This window comes from Pan troglodytes, chromosome 14 (assembly GCF_028858775.2).
Source record: "Pan troglodytes isolate AG18354 chromosome 14, NHGRI_mPanTro3-v2.0_pri, whole genome shotgun sequence".
Classification (NCBI taxonomy): domain Eukaryota; kingdom Metazoa; phylum Chordata; class Mammalia; order Primates; family Hominidae; genus Pan; species Pan troglodytes.
Genome location: NC_072412.2, coordinates 1497586 through 1505000, shown reverse-complemented (window position 1 = coordinate 1505000; position 7415 = coordinate 1497586). Strand labels below are relative to the sequence as shown.

General features: G+C 48.0%; 1 pseudogene; it reads right to left on the bottom strand.

Moving 5' to 3' along the window:
- Positions 1-4624: 4624 nt before the first annotated feature.
- Positions 4625-7415, bottom strand: LOC134808094 (cell division cycle protein 27 homolog; annotated as a pseudogene).

Genomic DNA, 7415 nt, shown 5'->3' with positions numbered 1-7415 from the left:
GCGGCACGGTCCCACTTCCCCAGAGGCAGCTTGGGCCGATGGCATAGCCCTTGACCCGCGTGGGCAAGCGGGCGGGTCTGCAGTTGTGAGGCTTTTCCCCCCGCTGCTTCCCGCCTCAGGCCTCCCTCCCTAGGAAAGCTTCACCCTGGCTGGGTCTCGGTCACCTTTAATCGTGATGTTTTAGTTTCTCCGCCCTCCGGCCAGCAGAGTTTCACAATGCGAAGGGCGCCACGGCTCTAGTCTGGGCCTTCTTAGTACTTGCCCAAAATAGAAACGCTTTCTGAAAACTAATAACTTTGCTCACTTCAGATTTCCAGGGACGGTGCCTTGGCCCGTGTTTGTTGGCTTGTTTTGTTTTGTTTTGTTTTGTTTTGTTCGTGTTTTTCCTTTCTCGTATGTCTTTCTTTTCAGGTGAAGTAGAAATCCCCAGTTTTCAGGAAGACGTCTATTTCCCCCAAGACACGTTAGCTGCTGTTTTTTCCTGTTGTTAACTAGCGCTTTTGTGAATCTCTCAACGTGCAGTGAGAGCCGGTTGATGTTTACTATATACTTCATCATGACATCTTATTTTCTAGAAATCCGTAGGCGAATGCTGCTGCTGCTCTTGTTGCTGTTGTTGTTGTTGTCGTTGCTGTTGTCGTTGTCGTTGTTGTTGTCGTTGTTTTCAAAGTATACCCCGGCCACCGTTTATGTGATCAAAAGCATTATAAAATATGTGTGATTATTTCTTGAGCACGCCCTTCCTCCCCCTCTCTCTGTCTCTCTGTCTGTCTCTGTCTCTCTCTTTCTCTGTCTGTCTTCTCTCTCTCTCTCTCTCTCTGTGTCTCTCTCTCTCTGCCTGTCTGTTTCTCTCTCTCTGTCTCTCTCTCTCTGCCTGTCTCTCTCACTGTGTCTGTCTTCTGTCTTACTCCCTTTCTCTGCCTGTCTGCCTGTCTGTCTGTCGGTCTCTCTCTCTCTCTCTCCCCCTGTCTGTATGTTTCTCTCTGTCTCTGTCTCTCTCTCTCTTTCTGTGTCTCTCTCTCCGTCTCTGTCTTTCTCTGTCTGTCTGTCTCTCTCTTTCTTTCTCTCTGTCTCTCTCTGCCTGTCTCTGTCACTCTGTCTGTCTTCTGTCTTACTCTCTCTCTGCCTGCCTGTCTCTCTCACTCTCTCTCTCTGCGTGTCTCTCTCTCTCTTTCTTTCTCTCTGTCTCTCTCTGCCTGTCTGTCTCACTCTGTCTGTCTTCTGTCTTACTCTCTCTCTGCCTGCCTGTCTCTCTCACTCTCTCTCTGCGTGTCTCTCTCTCTCTCTCTCTTTCTGTCTGTTTCTCTCTGTCTCTCTCTGTCCGTGTCTGTCTTTCTTTGTCTGTCTCTCTTTGTCTTTCCTTCTCTCTGTCTCTGTCTCTCTCATTGTGTCTGTCTTCTGTCTTAGTCTCTCTGTCTCTCTCCCTGTCTGTCTGTTTGTCTCTCTCTCTCTCTCTGTCTTTGTCTTTCTTTCTCTCTGTCTCTGTCTCTCTGTCTCTCTCTCTGTGTGTCTGTCTTCTCTCTTACTGTCTTTCTCTGCCTGTCTGTCTGTCTGTCTCTCTCTGTCTCTCTCTCTCTCTCTCTCTCTCTCTCTCTCCCCCCCCCCCGTCGGCTGTTTCTCTGTCTCTGTCTGTGTCTCTCTTTCTGTCTGTTTCTCTCTGTCTTTCTCTCTCTGTCTCTTTCTCTCTGTCTCTCTGTCTGTCTCTGTCTCTCTCTCTCTCTCTCTCTCTCTCTCTGTGTGTGTGTGGGGGGGGTGTGGGGGGGTGTGTGTGTCTGCCTTCTGTCTTACTCTCTTTCTCTGCCTGTCTGTCTGCCTGTCTGTTTGTCTCTCTCTCTCTCTGCCTGTCTCTCTCCCTTCCTGTCTCTGTTTCTCTCTCTTTCTGTTTCTCTCTGTCTCTGTCCATCTGTGTCTTTCTCCGTCTGTCTCTTTATCTGTCTCTCTCTCTCTCTTTTTCTGTCTTTCCCTCTTTGTGTATCGTTGTCTCTCTCTGTCTGTCTCTGTCTCTGTCTCTCTGTCTCTGTCTCTCTGTCTCTCTGTCTCTCTCTCTCTCTCTCTCTCTCTCTCTCTCTGTCTGTCTGTCTCGGTCTCTGGCTCTGGCTCTCGCTATCTCCCGCCCTCTCTTTTTTTGCAAAATAAGCTCAAGTACATCTAATCTAATCCCTCACCAAGGCCCGAATTCTTAACTTCTGACATCCCAGATTTGATCTCCCTACAGAATGCTGTACAGAACTGGCGAGTTGATTTCTGGACTTGGATACCTCATAGAAACTACATAGGAATAAAGATCCAATCCTAAAATCTGGTGTGGCTTCTCCCTCGACTGTCTCGAAAAATCGTACCTCTGTTCCCCTAGGATGCCGGAAGAGTTTTCTCCATGTGCATCTGCCCGTGTCCTAAGTGATCTGTGACCGAGCCCTGTCCGTTCTGTCTCAAATATGTATGTGCAAACACTTCTCTCCATTTCCACAACTACCCACGGCCCCTTGTGGAACCACTGGCTCTTTGAAAAAAATCCCAGAAGTGGTTTTGGCTTTTTGGCTAGGAGGCCTAAGCCTGCTGAGAACTTTCCTGCCCAGGATCCTGTGTGAACAAAAGTGCCTCTGCTGGGAGCTGGGAGCGTCGGGACCATGCTTGCTAGCGCTGGATGAGTCTCTGGAAGGACGCACGGGACTCCGCAAAGCTGACCTGTCCCACCGAGGTCAAATGGATACCTCTGCATTGGCCCGAGGCCTCCGAAGTACATCACCGTCACCAACCGTCACCGTCAGCATCCTTGTGAGCCTGCCCAAGACCCCGCCTCCGGGGAGACTCTTGGGAGCCCGGCCTTCATCGGCTAAAGTCCAAAGGGATGGTGACTTCCACCCACAAGGTCCCCACTGAACGGCGAAGATGTGGAGCGTAGGTCAGAGAGGGGACCGGGAGGGGAGACGTCCTGACCGGCGATGAGTTCCCTAGGCTCTGGCCACCCCACCCACGCCCCACGTCCCACGTCCCGGGCACCCGCGGGACACCGCCGCTTGATCCCCTCCTCTGTCCACAGCCGGCCCCACCCCACCACGCAACCCACACACACACGCTGGAGGTTCCAAAAGCACACGGTGTGAATAGAGCCTGACGGAGCGAGAGCCCATTTCACGAGGTGGGAGGGGTGGGGGTGGGGTGGGTTGGGGGTTGTGGGGTCTGTGGAGAGCCCGATTCTCCCTCTTGGGTGGCTACAGGCTAGAAATGAATATCGCTTCTTGGGCGGAGGGGCTTCCTTAGGCCATCACCGCTTGCGGGACTACCTCTCAAACCCTCCCTTGAGGCCACAAAATAGATTCCACCCCACCCATCGACGTTTCCCCCCGGGTGCTGGATGTATCCTGTCAAGAGACCTGAGCCTGACACCATCGAATTAAACACCTTTACTGGCTTGGTGGGTTTGTTTGTTTCTGAGATGGAGTCTTGCTCTGTCCCCCAGGCTGGAGTGCAGCGGCGTGATCTCAGCTCACTGGAACCTCTGCCTCCTGGGTTCAAGTGATTCTCCTGTCTCAGCGCCACCATGGCCGGCTCATATTTTTTTTTTTTTTTTTTTTTTTTTTTTTAGTAGACACGGGGTTTCACCCTCTTTCATTGGTTTTCACTGGAGATTCCAGATTCGAACCACACCTCATTCTGTGCCACAGAGAGACTTCTTCTTCTTCTTCTTCTTTTTTTTTTTTAAGTGCAACGCAACATGTCTGCCTTATTTGAGTGGCTTCCTATATCATTATAATTGTGTTATAGATGAAGAAAAGGTATTAAACACTGTGCTAATGATAGCGAAAGTGAAGACAAAAGAAAGGCTATCCATTTTGTGGTTAGAATAAAGTTGCTCAGTATTTAGAGCTACCTAAATACGTCAGCATTTACACTCTTCCTAGTCAAAGCTGGCCGATCTGAATAATCCTCCTTTAAACACAATTTTTGATAGGGTTAAGATTTTTTTAAGAATGCGACTCCTGCAAAAGAGCTGAACAGACAATACACATTTAAAAACATCACAACACAAGGATCAACCAGACTTGGGAAAAAATCGAAAACGACACAAGTCTTATGAAGAACTGAGTTCTTAAAATAGGACGGAGAACATAGCCATCGGAAGAGAAGGCAGTATTGGCAAGTTGATTGTGACGTTGGTCAGCAGTAGCTGGCACTATCTTTTTGGCCATCTTTCGGGCCATGTAACTACTACAGCAAAATGAGATATGATCCATTGAACAACATATTCGCAAATCAAAAAATGTTTCCGTAATATAATGCTTCAGATTTAGAAGCAAATCAAATGATAGAACGCCACTGCTGTAATAAGTCACCCCAAAGACCACCGTATCTGACAAAATAACTACCACAGGGTTATGACTTCAGAATTATACTTTCTCTTGATATTTACTTATGTATGTATTTATTTTTTTAATGTATTTCTCTTGAGACGGCGTCTCGCTCTGTCGCCCAGGCTGGAGTGCAATGGTGTGATCTCGGCTCACTGCAACCGCCACCTCTCCGGGTTCAAGCGATTCTCCTGCCTCAGCCTCCCGAGTAGCTGGGACTACAGGTGCCCACCACCACGCCCAGCTAATCTTTATACTTTTAATAGAGACGGGGTTTCGCCGTGTTGGCCCGGATGGTCTCGATCTCTTGACCTCGTGACCCGCCCGCCTCGGCCTCCCAAAGTGCTGGGATGACAGGCGTGAGCCACTGCGCCCGGCCTTCTCTTGACGTTTAAACTATGAAGTCAGTCCAGAAAAATGCAATCAATGTCAACGGTGAGTATGCTGTTGAGGCAGAGGTAGGACCACACTTTCTCATGTCTTATTCAGTTGATCACAATAGGACCTAGGTAGTAATTTCCTATGTGCCCACTTATACACGAGTACAAAAGAGTAAAACAGAGAGACCGCTACATGAAAGGGTACGTGAAGTTCTTCATAGTAACTCCGTAAACTGGAACACTGTCAAAAAGCAGCAGCTCGTGAGTTGTTTCCATCTATTTTTCTATTCTCCAATAAGTGAACTATGCTATTCCTTTCCAATCTCCCAAGCGCTCCTTGTCCCCATCACCACTTCGGTGCTCGAAGAAAAAGTAACAAATCAAGTCACACAACTAAAGAAACACATACACGAACCAAAGACAACTACAGCGTCTGCAAAAGTTTGCTAGAAGACTGAAACTGTTGAGTATAAGGATCTGGTATTCTAGGATCATGAGTTCATTTCAGAGTTTGTTCAAGACATACGTTTCATAAGGAAACATCTTAGTTAGAAGTTATTCAGCACTATGTACCATCCCTAAGTATTTTTAACCAAATTCGTGACAATAAAGAGCTATCTAACCAGAAAAACTAGCGAGTACCGGCACCATCCATAGGGCTTTGTCTTTACACTTCATTACCACTTACCATGCCTTACAATGTCTGGGATTGACCCTGATAGCATTTCGAAAACAAGCTGATGCTTTGTCCAATTCTTCAGTGAAGACAAGCTCACGCCCTAATGCACTATAGGCATAAGCATCATTTGGATCCACTTCGAGAGTTCTCTGGAAGAATTGAATCGCAATATCGTGTTCCCGTTGCAGACCGAAACAGTTCCCTGCAGCACACCAGGCCTCTGGCTGGCGAAGTTTTATCCCTGTCTGTGAAGTCTTTGGACAGAACTGAAAGAGCAACATCTTTCGGAGGATGCCAAAGTGTTGTAGAGCAGATCTCCATGCCTTCGACTCTGTAATTCTCAATCCTTCTAACCTCTGAGAATTTTCTTTCAGCTTGCGTGGACTCTGAAAGTTTAAAATAGGCCCTTCCAATTTGGCACAGTACCCAACCGGTATTGCGGTGGTGAGAAGCTAGATGGCTCAAGATACTGACTGACAGCTTCTTTGCCGTGGTGAGAACACAAAGCTAAATAACCTTTCCCCCTTTCACGAGGAAGGCTCATCAAGCCTTCCGCTGCTGCTGCTTTTTGTAGATTAAAAGCCTGAATCTGAGGCGCGATTGCGGCTATTTTCCCTTCTGGAATGATGGAAGAGTCCAATTTTGTCACTTCCATGGCTATCACTTATGTTCGGTGGAGTTATTCCTCCTTTATTAGCTTTACTTTTTGTTTTTCTGTTTGGGATTTTAGGTGGAAACTTCCCTTTTAATTTTCTCCTATTCTCCTCGGTTGTGGAGCTGTCACTAGTCAAGAGTCGTGAATTTCTTCGAGGCGGTGCATTTGGGGGAGATGCCATAGTGGGGCTCAATACCTGAGGTGTTGCCCTTGTCGGCGCACCAGAACTTTGTGTTTTTGCAAGAATTGGGGTTACCTTTCGGCTCTTTCCCCTCTGCGAGAAGACAGACTGTGTTCCGGTTTGGCCGATTCTGGCAACAGACTTTTTTGAAGGGGCTCCGGTGGATGGCACGTCAACGACAGAAGGTGTCTAATACCAGTGCAGTTTTGTCAATAGGATCCGTCTCCGGGACTTGGGGCTTCTAATGGCAAAATGCCAACACTTGGGGCTCATGGACTAACTGCTGCTGGTCCTCCTAATACACTTCGACCAGTTTTTGGTTTATGTTGAACCTGTTTACATCATATGGAAGTTCCTGTTCCCAGTGGGACAGTATCAGGTGAAAGGACAGCTGAATCGATAGAAGACACTGGGGAGTCTGTATTCAAGGAGTACTTTGAATTGGAAGATTCTCAATTCAATCCGTTTAATTCAACGGTGTCCTGGGGTGTTTCCGTAAGAACGGTCTCAGGCTGTCTGTGACATAAACTAGGACGAGGTCCCAGTGTTTTGGCGCAACACTTGGACAGGCAGTTGCTAAAGCTCTCTAGAGATGTGAATCAAAATGTTTGGTCAGGATCTGGCTTTTCCCCCCTATTTCACATCATGATTCAAAGGGACACCGGAGGAAAGGATTTCAACGAAGGCTCTTTTGGTCACATTCTGATCCTTTGGTAAGCCGATCTGCCTTGCAATATACATGTCCCAACGATGGAAGGGGAAAGCGAGCTGAATCAGCAAACTCAGGAACAATAATATCATCGTGGCTTTTCTGCTTATGAAACACTCCACCCGATAAGATTTGATCCCCTTCTGCAAGCTTGCTGAGATCAACACAACATTTCGCAAGCAGGTATTTGCATTGCGGTGTAGTACAACTGTGTCCTTTCCAGAGTCTATATGTTTTATAGGCCTTTCCTGAGCGGTAAGAAGAGGTTGCCAGTAAAAACAAGGCTTCTTCTGAGTGTACTTCTGCATAGAGGCGTTCTGCGAGGAAAACCGCATCTCGGTAGGCATAGTGGCTTAGTGCTTGCCATATAGCAGCCTGGACGGGTCCCTGCAGCACCGCCATCCTCGAGGCTCAGGCCCACTTTCTGCAGTGCCTCAGGCACCGCCCCCCCACCCCCCCACC